The 18,377-nt window shown below is 41.8% G+C and overlaps 2 long non-coding RNA genes across 3 annotated transcripts; one reads left to right on the top strand and one right to left on the bottom strand.

Moving 5' to 3' along the window:
* Nucleotides 1-5,794: 5,794 nt before the first annotated feature.
* LOC110366610 lies at nt 5,795-6,155 on the top strand. Its single transcript, XR_002426829.2, has 3 exons — nt 5,795-5,807; nt 5,957-6,033; nt 6,131-6,155. It is a non-coding gene; the product is annotated as an uncharacterized LOC110366610 (long non-coding RNA).
* An 8,969-nt stretch (nt 6,156-15,124) lies between these two features.
* On the bottom strand, nt 15,125-17,355 carry LOC105940288. 2 transcript variants are annotated; one of them, XR_001167140.3, is made up of 4 exons: nt 17,239-17,355; nt 16,702-16,725; nt 16,428-16,610; nt 15,125-16,184 (listed from the first exon to the last, which is right to left on the bottom strand). It is a non-coding gene; the product is annotated as an uncharacterized LOC105940288 (long non-coding RNA). The 2 variants fall into 2 exon arrangements; XR_002426831.2 differs by having other exon boundaries at nt 15,125-16,181; nt 17,239-17,349.
* Nucleotides 17,356-18,377: the final 1,022 nt, after the last annotated feature.

Genomic DNA, 18,377 nt, shown 5'->3' with positions numbered 1-18,377 from the left:
GTCTGTCTCATATTTTGCGGTGAATATCTAAATGAGAAATGACTGATTTAGATAGATAACACAACTTAAATGGGGGAGAAATTACCTCCTCGCTATGTCATCAAGTTCTGCAGAAGCCTTACCATAAACCATTTATTTCCTTCAGGTGTGTTGAACCTGTGGAACATCTAAAACATGATGGAAATCGTTCCTCAAGGACCGAGGTTGACCACCACTGACCCTAATGATACAAAAAAGCATTGTGATCAGATGAGATCGAAATCAAGTTATTTTGCATCAACCTGCTCTGCTGTGTTTTGAGAAAGAGAAATGCTGATAATTACCATCTCCAAGCATCCAAGCACGGAGGTGGAAACGTTATGCTTTGGGACGTCTCTTCATCTCGGCCTACAGGCCAACTTCACAGAAGTCTAAGGTAACAAAATGAAACACGGGTCATGCATAAGTTTCCTAGCTTGATAATAGTTCAGAGTATATTTCTAACCTAAACAAAAATGTTTCATAGTTGTTATAATCTAATGTTTAGATATACATTTAATATAGCATTGTATTTTATAAAGCACCTCAAGTGGATATTTATTTCTGCCTTCTTCAGACCTTTAGTTTTATGGCCTTAAAATCTCTGTGAGGGTTCACCACCCCTTTGTCAGTTTCAACAAATCTGTCTCCAGTAATCATTTCCAAGTGGCTGTAGCGTGTCGTTAAAAGCCCGGTACACTAGCTGCTCTGCTGCAAGCAGCAGGAAGTCCTTCTCACAAGGCAGCTTGAACGTATGATGGAGAATAATTACGATGCAGAGCCGGATGATTAATAGAACGTTTGTAAGGGATTTTCTACAGATACTGCAACTTTTTTATACAAAAAAAATTTGCTTAATTCTCTTTAATTATTTGGTCTGTAATTGCAAAATGGTTAACTAAATTATTTGTGAGAGAGCAGTCCCCACGCTTCCCTTCATAAAGAGTTCTTAAACCCCTTTTTATCCCTAGGAGATCAGGAAACTCTCTCTCTCTCTCTCTCTCTCTCTCTCTCTCTCTCTCTCTCTCTCTCTCTCTATCTCTCTCTCTGTTGCTGCTCAGGAAACAGGCTGCTAGGCCCTGTTTGTCATACAATGGACTGTCAAAGTTTTCTTACTTATTTCACATTTTGTGACATTACAACCACACACTTCTATGTATTTCTGACACTATGTGAAGCTTTTAACAGCACTTACAGCTTCAAATCTTTTGACTTGAACTCTTTATCATCGTTGCACATGTAGAGTCATCATTTGCCCATTCTTCTTTGCATAACAGCGAAGTCGGGGGCCATTCTTAAGGTGTGTTCCCACAAAATGCGAAAAAAGCAAATGGAGCAAGTGATTTACATGTGATCCCTTTGTGCATGATCAGCAGTGAATTAACGTTTGCCGATGGGAATTGGGTGAATAGAGTGAAGAGAAACTGTGAACAGTGCGGTGGACGCGCAAATAGAGCAAAGCAAAATTTCGCTCGACAACAGGCTGAAGTTTTCTGTCAGTTTGGGTTGAGCTTAACCAGTCAGGGACCAGCTCTGGCGGTGATGCTGCAGATCTTCTATAAGTCTGTGGTTGAGAGTGTGAGCTGCTCTGTTTCCTTTCTGTGTGCGGTAAGGAGTATTGTGTCACTTCCTGTTGTCACGGTGTGAATTGCGGTCTGTTGTTCCAGACTCTCTCGCTTTTATCTTTAATCTCTTTGCTGTAACATCTTACATAAGCACTTTTAAAACCTTCTCTGTTGCTGCACTTCACGTTTGGGAACTCCTCGTGTTTCACACGGTTTGCTTTTCTCGGCGTGGTAAGAGGTCGCTAGCCTAGCTTTAGCCTAGCCTAGCTTTAGCCTCACAATGGCTTTCTACCCTATCCGTCTCTGTCTAAGTCTCCCCCTCTGTCCTGCTCTCTGTGTCAGATGTTTAGTTATTCCTCTGCCTCCTGTAGTGATAATAGTACATATAATAAATGTAGTGTTTTTGTAGATTTGGAGGCGAAGGTGAATTGGAGACCCGGGTCCATGCTGTTGATAAACCAGCAGATAGCCGGCCCTTAGCTAGTGCGGAGCCACATAGATTAATTTCATGTAGCACTCCTCCAGCAGCAGCACCCGAGCAGCCGGGTAAGCAGGCCGGTTGGGTGACGGTTTGTAGGAATCATAGCTCTAGATTCCAGCCCCAAGGTCACCACCAACCCGTCTGCGTTTCTAACAAATTTTCCCCACTCAGCGACACACTCGCTGAGAAGCCGACTCTGTTGATTGGCAGCTCTATAGTGAGAAACGTGGCACTAGAGACAGAAATGCCTGCCAGGGGCCAGAACGGGCAACATCAAATCCTACCTGAAACTGCTGGCTAAGGATAAGTGTAAATACAGTAAGATTATTATTCACGCTGGTGGTAATGACACCAGATTAGGCCGATCGGAGGTCACTAAAGTTATTGTTGCTTCGGTGTGTAAGTTTGCTAAAACAATGTCGGACTCCGTCATTTTCTCTGGTCCCCTGCCTGATCTGACCAGTGATGACATGTTTAGCCACATGTCATCATTCAACCGCTGGTTGTCTAGGTGGTGTCCTGAAAACGACGTGGGCTACATTGATAACTGGCGAACTTTCTGGGGAAAACCTGGTCTGATCCAGAGAGACGGCATCCATCCCACTTTGGATGGTGCAGCTCTTCTTAATAGGAATCTGGCCGTATTTATTAGTTCTCCTAAATGCTGACAACCCATAACCTGACCCTAGCCAGACTGATCTCGTTCCGCCTAGGTTTACTCACATCCATCTGGGACTGATCCATAGGAATGTCCTTTTTTGAAGGCTGGGCCTTATCAAAAATCCTTGCACATGATTGGATAAGCCACTTGTCTGTCATCTTTATCGACGTGCTATTTCAACCACTCACACCGAAGCCAACCCATGACGCTGTGAGAGCGACGCAGGAAAAAAACAAAACAGAACAGCCAACATCTTGGATATAGCAACAGTGGAATCAGCGCAATGTCGGCAAATGATCAATGTCGTCTGTGCCATGAAAATGTGCGGATAAAAGGCAACCTTGTGCACAGCAGACTTATTTTTAACAAAGAGGCCAACCAAAAAAGTATGGACGAACGACTTACAGAACTCGGTTTAACATTGTTACAAGTTCAAGTAAGATCATGTCGGATATGCAACCGGTGGTTTCGCTTGATCGGCAGACTCGAAGATAGTCTGGCAAATCTTAGAGGATGGCAAAAAGCAAAGAGGAACCGCTTTCTGAACAATCAACTTCATCAGAAACATCAGTGAGTGCAAAGACGCCTGTCGCACATAAACAGGACAGGGAATCGACACCGTCCAAATTGCGTCCCCAACCCCGAACACCCACTGCTCCCCCAGCTATTAAATTGTCGAGGCCAACAACTGAGACCAGAGCTCAACAAAGTGTCACTGAGGTAAGTACAAATCGTGAAACATAATACAGGCAATAGCTAATGATGTAAACCACTGTAATGCAAGCACAAAATTAACAGTTCTCACGTTTGTAGTCTAATGTGATGGAGTTTGTCGACTACAGTTTGGGGGATGGGTTGTGTTAACGTTAGTCCCACTGAGCTATATAATACACTGGAGTGCTGATTTTGCCGAAAAACTGAAGTCACTGGCCGCCATCTTGCTACTCCCTACTCTCACAGAATCCCATAGGATTTGGTTGCAACAACAAGCAGTTTTCTGGCTGTGTGAATGGATGAGCTAATACTATCAACTACTAGGAAATTAGGTTCTGAAATATTTTACATGTTATTCATATTAAATATATATGTATGTATATATAAGTATGTGTATATGTATATATGTATATACATGTATACATATATGTAAACATATGTTTTTGTATATTGTTATTTATAAATGTTATATATATGTATTTAAATGAATAAAATGCAAAATATTTCTGTCATGGTTGAGTTTTGGTTTGGCTTTGTTTTTCTGTTATTTTCATTTTTTCATCTCTTTTGGGTTAGGTTTGACTTTATTTATTGTTAGTTTTATTGTCATCAGTTGTTTTCTGTCATCTTCACTTCACCTCCTCAGCAGTCAGTCACACCTGTTAACAATTTACTAGTTAATTAGCCAGACTCTTGTTCCACCTGTTAAGTGCTCTATTTAAACCTCCCTCTGCCTTCAGTTCAGCACTGGGCCGTCTTCTGCTATCCACCACTCCATGCCAGTCCCTCTGTAAGTCTTTTTATTCTGCTGTTCGTTCCTGGAGAAGCTCTGCTCTTTGTCCAGGTGTCTTCGGTGAATTGCTAACCTGACAAGCTGCTCTGGAGAAGCTCTGCTCTGTGCCCTGGTGTCTCCTGAAAACTGCTAACATGTCAAGCTGCTCTGGTGAAGCTCTGCACTGTGTCCTGGTGTCTGGTGATTGGGGCGATCTGATAAGATGATTGGGGCGTGGCTGCCAATCATCTTATCAGACAAAGAACTCTTTGGACCACTCAGTGACAACATCCTGCTAATCTTAGAGGATGAGTGGAAGAATATCTGCAATCCCTTTAAAGATTATATGCTGTCCAAGTCATCAGCAGCAGATTTGAAGGCATTTTCATTTCAAAATTTGCAAGCAGATCTCCAGCGTTTGTCACCATTTTTGTTTTCGATATTTTTACGCATCACCAAGCTGTCTGCTAATCCCGCTTGTGCTGCAGCAGCCATAGCTTTAAAAGGCAGAGAACCCCGCTTGTCAGCCTTCTCATACTATGTCAATAGTGTCCTACAGTATGCTGGGGTGAAGAAGGCAGCCTTTAAAAGACTCATAACAACGTATTACACTAGTGCTGTTAGAAAGCAAAAGGAACTGGCAAGTACATGCGGAGAGGATTTTCAGCTTCTGAAAGTAGCCAATGAAATATTCCTCAAGGAAGATGAAGACACCAGCACAGCCAATGGTGGATCTCTTCCAGGAAGGGAAACCAAAGGAGCTACCCAAACAAGCACACTCGATGACTCTGTGGGAGACCTGGATGAAGCCATGCTTAGCATGAAGCCGTTTGTCTTGTCAGGTAAGAAAGGCCAGTTGTTAACGTTGTAAAATTTGTTTATCCATTCAGCTGCTTGAGATCTTTCTAATGATGTATATTAATAATTGTAAAAATATTAAACGCTGTCATTTACAGCGCCTTTGTAAGTACCCTAGGTCACTTACAATCTATGTTCCATTTCTGTTAAGGCTTGATGATTGATGTTTTTTTTTCTTTATCGTTTGTTTCTTACGCAAAGCACTCAAGAGAACACCACTGTCACACAGCAGGCTATTGGTGTCACCACTACTCCTTTACAGATGGAGCAGCATCCGGGGTCTGACAATGTTACAGCTGTGTTAGCCTTCAGTACAGTAACAGACACGGAAATGGCAGATCTGGGTGTAGCAATATTGCCTGAAGAAGCATCAACAGAGTCAACTCCCCCATGCACATATTCAATTATATTTGACAATCTGGACTTCTTCAGCCACACACACCACCAGTCTATCAACCGGACAAACCAATCAGTTCACTGGATCCACCACATAGCTGTGAAGACAGAGTCCCTTCAAACCATCTCAGCAGATACAAGCCGACTCAACCACTCACAGATTACAACATTATAAAATCCCTCCCTAGTCTTGACTCCCAAGCCCAAACGCGTCGCGATGATGTTGTCCTTGGAAGCCAAATCCTGACCAAGTACCTAAACGCCTTCAAGCTGCTATCATCAATCGTGGTTCATCATATCCCTCACCAGTATTCTGCAGAAATGTCAAAGCCTTCGACCCACGTAAGTATTAAATGAACTACACTTCATTCTGAGATTTGGCATATTGTAGACTTTTTGACTTACAGAAGCATATAACCTGGTAGTTAATTGGTATATGCTATCACTCCAAACTTTAATGCTATTTCAATTAATGTGTTCCTTCGTCATAGCACCCCCTTGGACTTCTGTTCAAAGATGAGAACAAGTCTACAGAGTTGGCTGATGTTCTACAGCATCTCCAGAATGAGTAAGTAGGCTGGGGTGGCCAAAACAGAACTACATGTTCAGCTTGGGAAGGGTATTGATTTAATAAAGCTTTGACATCTACTTGATGTGTCATATAGGTATGTTCCAAAGGGCCCAGATGGGCCGCAGAGCATTTTAGTCGGTGGTGACAGATTAACGGAGGGAAATAGCCGCGGCATACAGTTGGCCTTTGCCGAAGGAGAAAATGTGGACGACAGGCTGGAAGGCCTTGTCTTTAACTTTGAAGATTGGCACGCAATTAGAAACCTTTTTGAGGTGAGTGACCTTATCAGAACAGGACTCTAAATACTTAAAGGACACCTGTACCCTAAATAAACATCAGGCACATAATATCAGCATCCGCCCCTACATGTCACCACACCGCTTCAATTCTCTCACCATGTGTGCTTATGTTGCCAGTGGTTTAGGGATGAATGGCTATTTGTTCAATTATTTTGAGGGTACAGCACATTTACGGTTCCAACTGTACATTTTATCAAAGTGTAATTTCTTCTGGATTGCCCCATGAAAAGACACATTATTAAAGTATATCTGATTCAATTAAGTCCAAAAACGTTGGGGCTGTACATACTTCTGTTAGATACTGTAAATGTATGAGTTTTTTTAGATCATGTCCATCTTTTTTCTCCTTCCTCGCCAAATGGCTTTGTTGACTACTACAAAAATGATTTGCATTTTAGATCTATCATCGGGTCTTTTACAAAGAGGGTTCGGCAAGGGATCATGGGACACTCCTCGCCAATATGAATAAGTTGAGGTATGCTTACCTATCATGAGTTAAGATAGAAGTGCTATTTTTGTGCATTGTCTTTGGCATTCTTAGCTGTTGTCAGTTTAATATCTACATGTTTGTTTTAATATTTGCATTCTGAATAAAATGGCATTGTTCACTGTTTTCAGGTTTTTCCCTTTCACAGATGAACCCCAGCCACCATGAATTACGGCTCGGTACTTTTATCACTCATTCAATTCTGTCTGTTATGTAGCTCTGCAGGGTGTGTGTGTGTGTGTGTGTGTGTGTGTGTGTGCGTGTGTGTGTCACTCATTCAATTCTGTCTGTATGTCTGTTATGTAGCTCAGGAGGGTGTGTGTGTGTGTGTGTGTGTGTGTGTGTGTACGTGCGTGCGTGCGGTCATCTGGTGAGAGTCAGGTTAGGAATGTAGTCCAACCACCATGAATTAATAGTTTGGAACTCCAGCATCACAACTTACTCTGCTCCATTAGATACTATCACCATCATCAATAACAAGTCGTCTTCTTACAGATGCAGCAATGCAAAGCAAGGTCCACGTGCTGCATTCAATGCATACAAGGAGTTTGTGCAGAAGGACACAACAGCTCTCTTCTTGGCTGCGGCAATGGAGCACTTTGGACTACAGAATGTGTCAGGTATAACACTTCAAACAAACTCCCAATCTCAGGGCAGACACTATCAACAAGGCAACTAGGGTTAAAACATTTAGAACGGTCCAACTGTATTGTTTTGTATTGTTATTTTCTACATGTAACATCACAGCTAACTATACATGCATCTCACATTATCTGTCTTTTTAATGTCTCAGATGTCCCAGACGGATTCATCCCAGACCACATCTTAACTGGTCCACAAGAGGACAAAAGGACCTGGCTACATGGTGTAGTTACCCAAATTGTAGACAAATTTGTCATATTTGAGGACATTTCTGACATTGTCAGCGGTGTCACAGATACAGCCAGTGACCTGCCCCAACAGGGAGAGAAGCTCTTTTGCTGCGCCACAGGTTGCAAACGTGTATATAAGTACATAAAGGTTAGGGAAAACCATGAAGGAAGAGAGCATGGGTTGACAGTATCTCCCAAGGCAGTTCCATATACAGACAGTCAAAGTTCAGTGTTAGACCACAAAAAGCAACACACAGAAGCTAGACTGGGTTTTGGCTTCTTCTTGGCTGACTTGCAGGATGCAGTTAAGGAGGGAGACGGAGACAGGCTGATGCGATTGTATACTGTAGCGTTGATGTTCTACAAGGCCTATGGGCCTACACAGTATGCGTACAGTATACTACTTCTAACCTTGCAGGTCAATTACACACTTTCCCCTCGCTTAGCACATAATCTGGTGTGGAATAGGTTTTGGAATGGGAAGGAACATTTCACTAGATCTACATCTAGAACACCTTAACAATTTTCTTAAGTCCTTTTTAAAACGCAGTGGTCCAAACCTTACCGAACAAACAGCAGACAGGGTCAGCAAGTCAATTGGGGTCCTGAAATTTTGATGGAGACCACAGACAGAGAACTACAGGTCTTAAAGTCCTCTGGTGTACATCATGCTGCTAGTCAGACTGAGGACATTCTAGCTCTGGTGGAGGTTTTTAGAGAGGCTGGGCTGTTCCAGGATCACCCAGGCAGAGAGTTCTCAGCATTCCCCCAATTTAGCAGAGATCTTTTGGCAAAACTCAAAAGCACTAACCTGACGGGATGAGTGAAGTCCAAATTAAAGGAGTGGCAAGACCACCCTGTTTAAAAAAAGGTTTTGAATGACACCAAATAATTATTGTAAAAAAGTTTTTGTTTCTGTATATATTTGATTTTGTAATACATTTTTTTTATTTTCAAATTTGTAATATGGAAATATTTAAACAGTAAATTCTGTCAACATTATGTCTAGCATCATTATTTCAAACATGCCATTCTAAGGTGAAAAAATTAAGCAGGTTTTCAGCAAAATATTTTTTATTTGCATTTTTTACTGTTACTTGTATACAAAATTATTTACATTGTTTGCAGTGACAGTCATTCAAGGACATTAGTACAATAGCATCTACTAGCCTGCTGCTGAGGGGTGCTAGTTTGACTCTGAACTGCTACTGTGTTGTGTTTCGATTTCAAAGTCTTCATCTTGCTCATCAAAATAACCTGTGAAATCAGTGTCAGGCTCTGTGAAGCTCTCTTCAGGTAGAGTAGGCTCTGTGTATTCGAAATCGCCGAAAACCTCACCGATCACTAGGCGAATTTCGCTTGCATGCCGTACACTAAATACTGGAAGGTGGTTTGTAATATAAGCCAAGTCAAAGATATAGGGACTGTGCTCGACTGCTGCTTCGATAAGTTCAGTGCCAAACCCAGTACAGACAGTCTTGTTAGTGATGAGTGGCAGGTCTGGGACTAAAGTGTGCCTGTACTACTGTAAGCAGGCCCGGATCACAGTCTTGTCTTCCTCAGTCACCTCTCTAGATCTAAGTGGAGTAGTACTCATATTTGGTTCTACAGATTCATGTTTTGGAGTAGGCTCTACACAAACACCAGATGAACATGAACACATCGAGTGGCAGTAGGTGCAACAGAGATGACCCGGCTCCAAGCTTGTGGTGTGCTCTTCAAAGTGACTAAAGAGGGCTTATCTAAAACAGCCCGGTGTCCCTGCATGAATCAATGCTTTCACTGTTTTGTCAACCCTTGGTGATGCTTGTATAGCATACAAAACTGCATGTGTTTCTACCAGCCCGTCCAACCTGTTGCACTATGTCTTCCACATCCTCTGGTGCCCCGTACATGACAACATGTGAGATATTAGGAAAATTGAGGCCCATCCCCAGCGCAGTTGTAGCAACAACAACCCTGCAGCTACCCTCACCCGTAAAGGATGCCAGCACTCTCTGTTTGTACTGTGGCAGTGTCTTGCTGTGGAACATTCCGATCCACATGTTTTCAGCCTTATGCTCTGGATCTCTGTTCACCCATGCATCTTCTCCAAGTTTAGCTTTGAGACGGCAGAACACTTTTCCAACTGCCTTAAGGGATCTAAAGTAAATAATGATAGGCGACATCAACAGTCTCTTCTCTCTGACCTCCGTCACCACCCATTCCATGCAGTCCAGGTCATGACTAGGAACATGCTTCAGCCCAAGCCTGATGTTGCTTCTGTTTGGGCTAACAGTCACTTGAGTTGCCTTCACCATGTTCAGCAGCTTGGTCACCCGGCCTCTGTTGACAATATCAGCAGATGCTGTCAAAGCCATGACAGGTATGCCTGAAAGACAACACATGCATAATATGAAAAGGGGGGGGACCACGATAACCCAGGCAGCCACATTTGGCCCCTCATAACAATATTTTTACAGATTTAGGGCATATAGGATTAACTCACCTTCTTTAACAATTGATCTGAGTTCTCCAAGCTGGGCGAATCTCTCTCTGAAGGCTGGAATCCCTTTGGCACCTTCGCCCCAGATAGATAGATAGATAGATAGATTGAATTAATTAATTAATTAGGATGGACCAAAGGACAACCCGAAAATAGGTCAGTAAAACTTTAACAGTTTTTATTAAAGAGGAACCTGGACCTGGACCTGGAACCTCCCTTGTGGCAGGAACGTTACATATAAACTTTATTTATCCCTAGGGGAAATTAAGACTCCAAGTAGCTTAGAGACATAGATACATCACACATATAACATATACATACAACAAGCAGGATTGCAAAAAGAAAGTCTCTAGGAATACAACCAACAAATAAGAATAAAGATACTATACACTAGACAATAAGGAAGATACTAAGAGGAAGATACTAAATAACAGACAACAAACAAGGTCCACATTAATGTGCTGAGGCAGTGTGATAAGGGTGACAGGGCAGGGACTAACCCTATGGTACAGGAGATATCTGATATTATTTGATGAGGTGCAAAGAAGTAGGCTAAGGCAAACTTGTCTAAACACCAAGTATTGGTAGCAGCAGAGAGATGGATTGTAAACTAGTGTGTGTGTGTGTGTGTGTGTGTGTGTGAAGGTGCAAAAGGTAAGGCAAGACAGTGCAAGTATGAGTTAGGAGACCAGCATTAAATATTAATATGGGCTTACTAGAGTAGTTATAGTAGAGTAGTTGCTCAGTGAGTAACGATATGTTGTTCAGTGACAACAGTAGGATTTTTTAACTTACCAGTTATACGTGACGTGAATCTCATCAACTACGATCCCCACTAAGTTCTTCAGGTACACCTCTGAAGCAAGCATGCTCCGCCATTTCTTGTTGAGCCACGACTCGGGACTTCCAAATAACAGTTGGCAACGTCCGTCGAGGATGTCGTTTTCATTTATTCCTCCCAGCTGCATACCTGTAACACCCAATTTTACAGCCTCTCTGATCTGATCCTCTATGAGAGCAATCACGACACGATGGTTGAAAGACAGCAGCTTTTAACACCCTTCCTTTCCTGCATTTTGGCTGCAGTGGGGTGAAACACTGATGAAGTTGCTAAAAGAACAACCATGTCAGAGCAAATCTTTACTTTTTCTGTTTCAGGGAAACTCCGTGGTTTAAAAGAAATCCAATAGCAGGTGAATGAATTACTAAATGATGATGGCAGTGCTGTTTTGTAGCATTACGCAACAGATTCAACACGTTTTATTGCTGCTGAACAAACAAAAGCCTTAATCAAGAGTCATAAATTGTCAATCAAGAGCAAAGTTCACTTTCCATATTACATTCCTTTATGACTGCTGACAGATACGCTTGTTATTGTCATGGTTAGCTTTATGTATTTTGCCCACATGCAGAAGCACACCCGGGAGAAACAGGTAAAGTTTAAAGGTTTTATTTAAGAACCAGGTAACGGGAGGATTCTGCCTCAGCGGAGGCAGCGTCAGGTAACGGTCAGGGAGCAGGAAACCGGGTCGATCACTAGGGAAGAACGAGACAGAGGTTAGCTGGGGAAACGTGGAGGGGAACTGGTCTGACTGAGCTGGATCTGCTGCTGGACGCAAGCTTACCACTCGATGGACGGAAGGCTGACCGGGGAGGAAGCGGTGAGGACTCAGCGCTAGCCGTACGATGGTGGCCCACAGGTGTCCAGGAGGCCAGTGGGTCGAAGGTGGGGTCGGGTCCGAGCAGCACCGGGGAATCCAGATGTCCGGGACAGCGAGAGGAACCAGGTGACTTTCCGGAGATGGCAGGGTTCCAGGGGAGGGGAACCGACTCAGGAGGAACCAGGAGGTTTGCAGGAGAGACCAACACCAGACCGAAGATGACGATGCTTGGAGCTCCTGCCACGAGAGACTTCACAGGGTCACAAGAGGAAGAGAACTGACACGAGGAGGGACCACGACGGTAACACTCTGGCATCCTCTCGCTGTCTGCGTGGTGTTTAAGTAGTGCCTCCCGGTGCCGCTCAACCGCCCGCGGGTGTGTGGGCTCCGCCCACCAGTCAACCCAGAACACCTGTGGAAAAAGTCTGAGGCAGCAGAGCCGGCAGCAAGCTGCACGGCCCTGCTGGCTGAGTCCTGACAGTTACAGTATTTAATTTTATTTCTGTGGAATAGGTAAACATGATGAAATTGGAAAATAACTCTTTAGCACATTTGATGCTATGAAATACTTAATTTGTTCAACAGATAAAAAAGGCTGAAATTTCTCTGCATGATTGCAGCAGCTCTCATATGCCATATTGGCTACTGCAACATAATTGAAACATAGGCGACTTAAGCATCGAATAAATTGATAAATACCAACAGAACAATCCCATGCTATGCTGAGCTATCTGCTCAATTCCATCTCAGTGCCGGGTGTAATAGATCTTGGAGGAGTTCTTAGCTTGGCTTTGGTGAAAAGACCACACATCTGGCTGCTTTGGACTTTAAGGGAGATGGTAAAATTCCACACCCAGACTGCTCCAAAACAATTTGTTGCTTTCTGAATTGGCTAACCTCATGCCAGCCTTGAAGGCTGGTATTCTCAAACTCTCCTGGATGTAATGTAAACAAGATTCTCTGCCCCTGCCACCTGCCCTTCCATGACACCTGTGACCTGGAACAGTGCTCTACTGAACTGGCTGATAAACACACTATCAATGACTAATGGCTGGAGGGGGGCTACTGAACAGTCATGGGCTTACACTGACGCACACATGAACATGATAAATCTACCCCCCTCCGACTCACCGCCTATGCTGTGCCTGATTGTTTTTACCCCTCGGGACAAGAACCCTAAGTTGAATGTGCGCAGATGTGCTGCTCACTTCACTGTACTGGGACGACCCCCATGGCCAAGAATCCACCACCCACCACACATGTTATGCTTGATGATGTTAGATGTAAGTTGCTTTTCTCGTGCTGAGGTGTTTTTCTTGCATTCTCATACTGTGTCCTTGTCGAAGAGACAGTGCAAGTAATGCATTTTCCCCCTCAACTACCCTAATGTATTGTTTTCTTATGTGAAAAGGAAGCGCCTCGTGGAAGTAGCCTCAGTCACCTGTCTACCAATGTTTGTCTTTCTTAATGGGCTGTACTGAAATGCAAGATTCCACCTAGGGCCAAATAGTGGGTAAAAATTAACATTATGCCGCTTCTTTTTAGGGGGGTTGCAAATATTTTTCTTCCACTTAATTTTCCAATGACATCCCAGAACACATTTTTAAATAGCTCATGGTTGAATAAAATCTCTTTAAATCTAGATCTGCCACAGTATAGAATAATTTTGAGCATAACCTTATTCAGTTTGATTTTATCCATCAACAATGCCTTGAATATAGGGGAATAAAAACCAATACGGACCGGTCTTTAGGAGTGTGTCGCCAAATAACTGGAGCCTTTTCACACAGCTGGCAAAGTGGAAGCGTCAATACTCACTGTTAAATATGAGGCTTAGAAGATTGAAACACGCTGCCTTGACAATTCTACAAGTCCACCGTAGTTTGACTCCATGTCACACATACCGCCACCATGCTTTTCTCCACTCCTGTGTTTTTGTCTGAGAAGACGAAGAAGAACTTCATTGTTTACACATACGCAGTGCGCGAGGTTGGGGGAAATCGACTCGTAGACGCTCGTAGCTCTGCTTCAACAGCAGGATGCGCTCATGATCACTCACGAGGGCCGACTGAATTTAAAACATGGTGGATTTTCATCTGACCGTCCGTTACCCCCTGTATACTACACGACGGATTCGGACCGATCCAAAAAATTCTCGCACGACTGAAGAATCTGCCCAAAAAGGGCAAACAAAATTGTACAGTGTATGCCCGGCTTCAGTGAGGTGTGGTCTCCCCTTGCGTGTCTGTGGTAAGGTATTTCCAGAAAAGGACATCTTCACCAGGTCTTCACCAGGTCCATCATGGACAGACAGGCAATAAGGAAGACGTTGTTGTCGGCCATGGTGGTCACATCCAGCTGGACAATGGGACAGTAGCGTAACTTTACCGCACAGCTATTCTTCTGTGTCAGTTGACCCAGCAGTGGAAGCAGTGGACTCTTGGCCTCAGACAACAGCCTTATTTTTAGTTATGAAACTATGAAGCTTTAGTTGCAGAGCTCAAATAAACTTTGTACAAGCCAAATTGTGGTGCCCCCATTCGCGTCCAGCGCCCCTACAAATGTTTATAACGCCCCCCAAGGGGTGGTACCGCGCCTTTTGAGAAACCATAATTTGGGGCCTGATGTTCAAAAGGTTTGTACATATTAAAACAGGTACAAAGTGTGTACAAAGCTGATCAACCAGACCAGGAGCAAAAAAAAAAAAAACTATAAAGTGTCTATAAAATTAGCAGAACAGCAAGAACAAACTTTTTTTGTTTAAGTGCCTTCATGAAAAGGCAGACCACATTCTAATAACCAAACCTCACAGATTTTTGGGAGGGAATATACAAATCAGACATGTTCACAAGTAATTTTTTGCAAGTCCAAGTCAAGTCTCAAGTCTTGAGTAGGCCTGTCGCAATAATCAATTAATCGCACAGTAAATTCTAATCACATGATTAATTAAAATAAGTGCAATAATATGCGTAAGCATGCTTGCTTGTTTTCCCTTGTGTTTTCATCTCCCTCACTGAGACGAGCAAAAAGGTAACTGTTATATACATGGAATGATTGTTATTTTGAACTGGTAAATGAAAAATACAATTAAAAAAAGCACACACGCAATTTTTTTCCCAGATAAATTTCACATTTATTTTTTTTCTTTCAAAAACAACTATTTTCTCACAGTATTTAACTGACATTTGTGGTTACAACTTTTTCTTGTTTTAGCTGTAAATGTCTGCTTTTTTATTTTTAAGTGAAAGTGAGGGCTGTGAAAAAAAACATTCACAATCCTGCCCTTTTATAAATACATATGAGGTTAGCAAACCTTTACAATAACAGTAGAGTAATATTTGTGGGAAAATCAATGGCTGCCTTGGAGGCAGTGTCTGCGGGACAGTGGGTGGGGGCAGGGAAGAGAGCCAATTTTAATTTCCATGCACTTACATCAAGGCAGAGAAGTAACAAACCTGATCCTAAACATTGTGGCATGCTTGTAAATAATAAAAAAAAAACAACCCTGAATATTAACTTCCTCCTAAGAACAGCCTTCAGGCTATAAAGATGTTAATCACTGAGACAAAAAAAACATGTTACCCAGGTGATGTGACCGGAGTTGCTGGAGGGTAGGGGGAGGTGGAGGGGAGGGCAGGTCTGACAACACTTTTGTCGCTTGTGTGTGCGTTATTCTGGGACGTGTGATCATTCTGGAGAAGTGGGTCCACAAGTTTTCCATAACACCCTCCCTTATTACTCTCATAGTTTTCTTTGTCAGTGCTATTTAGTGGTCATTATTTGGAGTCTTTGAAAAGCAGGCCCTTAGTGTAGACTGTTTACAGAAAAGTTCAAAGTCATTAAACAATTAACATTTTTTTCAGATATCTCCACACCAACGACTTCACTAACTTCATATTACATGCTTGATACTTCTTCATCACCCTTCATCCTGTCCCTCTTTCTCCTTATCAGTTACATAACAGCCCTTCTTCTGCTGACCATGAAAATAGTTGGATTACAGCAACAACAATGTGATAAATTAACCATTTTTATTTATGTTTTCAGTTTTCAACAGTAGTCTTCCAATAGGGTAAATGCTCAGAACGCTCGTCACGGCATCTTAGTAACCCTTGTCTCAGACTATCTGTTGATCCTGTGACAGTCGATCTAATGTATCAGCTATTTGATTGACTGCCTCCCGATTTTTAGCACAAGATAGTAATCCTTGCACAGTCTCATGGAAGAGAACATGAACATCCAAGATGACATTAGGAAACGTTTCAGACCACTGCGTCCCAGCTGTGGAGTAGTTCTCATCTCGGACGTGGTGCATCACAACCAGAATGACTTTTTGATCTTCTGCTGAGGCAAGAAAAAGGAACACAAGGTTTGGTGTTTGGCATGCTTAGAGTTGGTCTATAATACTTCTGTACTTAAAGCTAGTCCTGATTTATATAGTTATTTTTTGATATTATTGAATGTTAACTGTTTAAACTGTTTATGATTGTTGCAATTTCTATGATTTCTTGTTTAAAACTTTTAAAACAGAGTTTAAATCTCAACATTTTTATTTTTTGGTTCAAAAATAAATAATAAAACTGGTACCTGGCACCAGACTCATGGCTGCTTCCACATCTGATCCAACCAGAGAGGTGACTGGGCAGAAAACAATGATGATGAAGCTTTCCTGCCAGTTTGTGATTGTCAGTGGTATCCTCTTCTTCACTTGACTCAGCAGTTCTTCATCAGCACCGAAGGTGTGCCCTGAAGTGACTTTGTGAACTTTCACTTTTTGAAACAGCAGAACATAAAAGAGCAAAATTATAACCAGCTGAAATATAACTGCTACCTGTATGTTTCCATCGACATTGACACCCACCTGGAGTCTTTAACATGTTTAGATCTATTAAGAGAAGCAACGCAGTATAATTAGTTCAGCTTTTCTGCAGAGATGAAACACAACTACTCTGCAACTTCAACAAAAATGATTAACAAGATCAAAGGGGCTATTTTTACTGTGCAAATTCTGTTGCATAATACCAGGGAGATGGTTGATCTATTCTGAGGTTGATGTTTAAGTGAAGGTCAGAATATTGCATTTAATATAAGATTGATTTGTTTTAAACACGGCTACTGCAAAAGTAAACAGCACCAATCCTAAAGTCAGGCTAGACCTACCATTTCATACTAACAGTAGAGGTAGATTGTCCTTCTAAGCTCTGAAACAATAGAACATAATAAAGCAATGTTCTGATTTCCATTCCTAAAACAAACAGAATTTTAATAAAATTCCTTGAATTAACTGCAGGGTTTACTTAAGAAACATAACCACATTATCTAAATAATATCATTAAATTAAAATGAAAAAAGAAACAGCAAAAAAATGTTTCACCGTAACTATGAAAAGCATTTTTACCTTTGCTGTAAATGTCCTGCTCCAGAAAAGCAAAAAAGGCAATCTCCTGCTCACCAAGCACCTACAATGGACACTGCAGACTGCCCATTTCTGGCTTCAACCAGTGGTTCTTAAGGAATTGAAGCAGTTTCACTTTCATTCTTAGTGGGAGAGAAACCATGTGATTTATACTGTTCTCTGCAGAGTCCACAGAGAGAAAGGGAGGTACAAGAAAATTGTTGTTACTTTTTACAATGAATAATTCCCCACAATAATGAGAAGAGCTTGCAAAGCTTGACAAAAGAAAGATTTGAACTAAAGCTATGTAGTATAACATCCGCAAAAAAAAAAAAAAAAAAAAAAAATCACTTGTCTACTTTATCTCAATAGTTCATTTCCAGCTACCACATAAACAAGGTGTTTTTTGAGTTAAAAAACAATTAAGTGAATTGTATTGGAAAAAAAGATAAAGTTAACCTAACACTGTAATGATTTAGGAGGATATGAACCCGGTATTCAGCCAGACACTTGAGGTAAGCTTAAACAGGATTTATTGAGGGGATGATGGGTGAGCCAGGCAGACAAAAAAAAAATCCACAAAAGGTACAGAGCAGATATCCAGGTAAAAACAAAAACTGGGGCAGACTCAAAAACAGAGAAACAGGTCAGATCAGACAATCAGATGCACAGGCAGATACAAAAATGCAGGATGGTTCTTACCAGTGGATTGGTGAAATGAGAAATGAAACATATGTGACGTTCAGGCAGGGAGCAGAGAACTAATCTAAAATACACAAGCTATAATACAAATCAAACAAAACAAAACTCAGAATATGACAAAAACACATTTTTTTATGTGTTAACTGGAAAATAAATGTTAAAATAAGGTAGACAACACCCCTGGTTCACTTTTTTTGAGTATAGTTGTATATATGTTTACAATTTTGATATGATGAGGTCACCAAATGACCCACACAGCACATTATTCCTGGCTCCATTATAGCGTATTTGGTCTGACGCTTTGAAAAGTCAGAAGAAACAAAAAATATTTATATTTTTATATACCCAAATTACATTATTGTTTTTCTAAACGCAAAATGATGCCATTATTTCAAGTGCTGGTTGAGATGCAGTTTACATACTAGCAGGTTCCTTACTTT

Source organism: Fundulus heteroclitus, chromosome 7, assembly GCF_011125445.2.
Source record: "Fundulus heteroclitus isolate FHET01 chromosome 7, MU-UCD_Fhet_4.1, whole genome shotgun sequence".
Taxonomy (NCBI): Eukaryota; Metazoa; Chordata; class Actinopteri; order Cyprinodontiformes; family Fundulidae; genus Fundulus; species Fundulus heteroclitus.
This window is presented reverse-complemented; position numbering and strand designations above follow the sequence as displayed.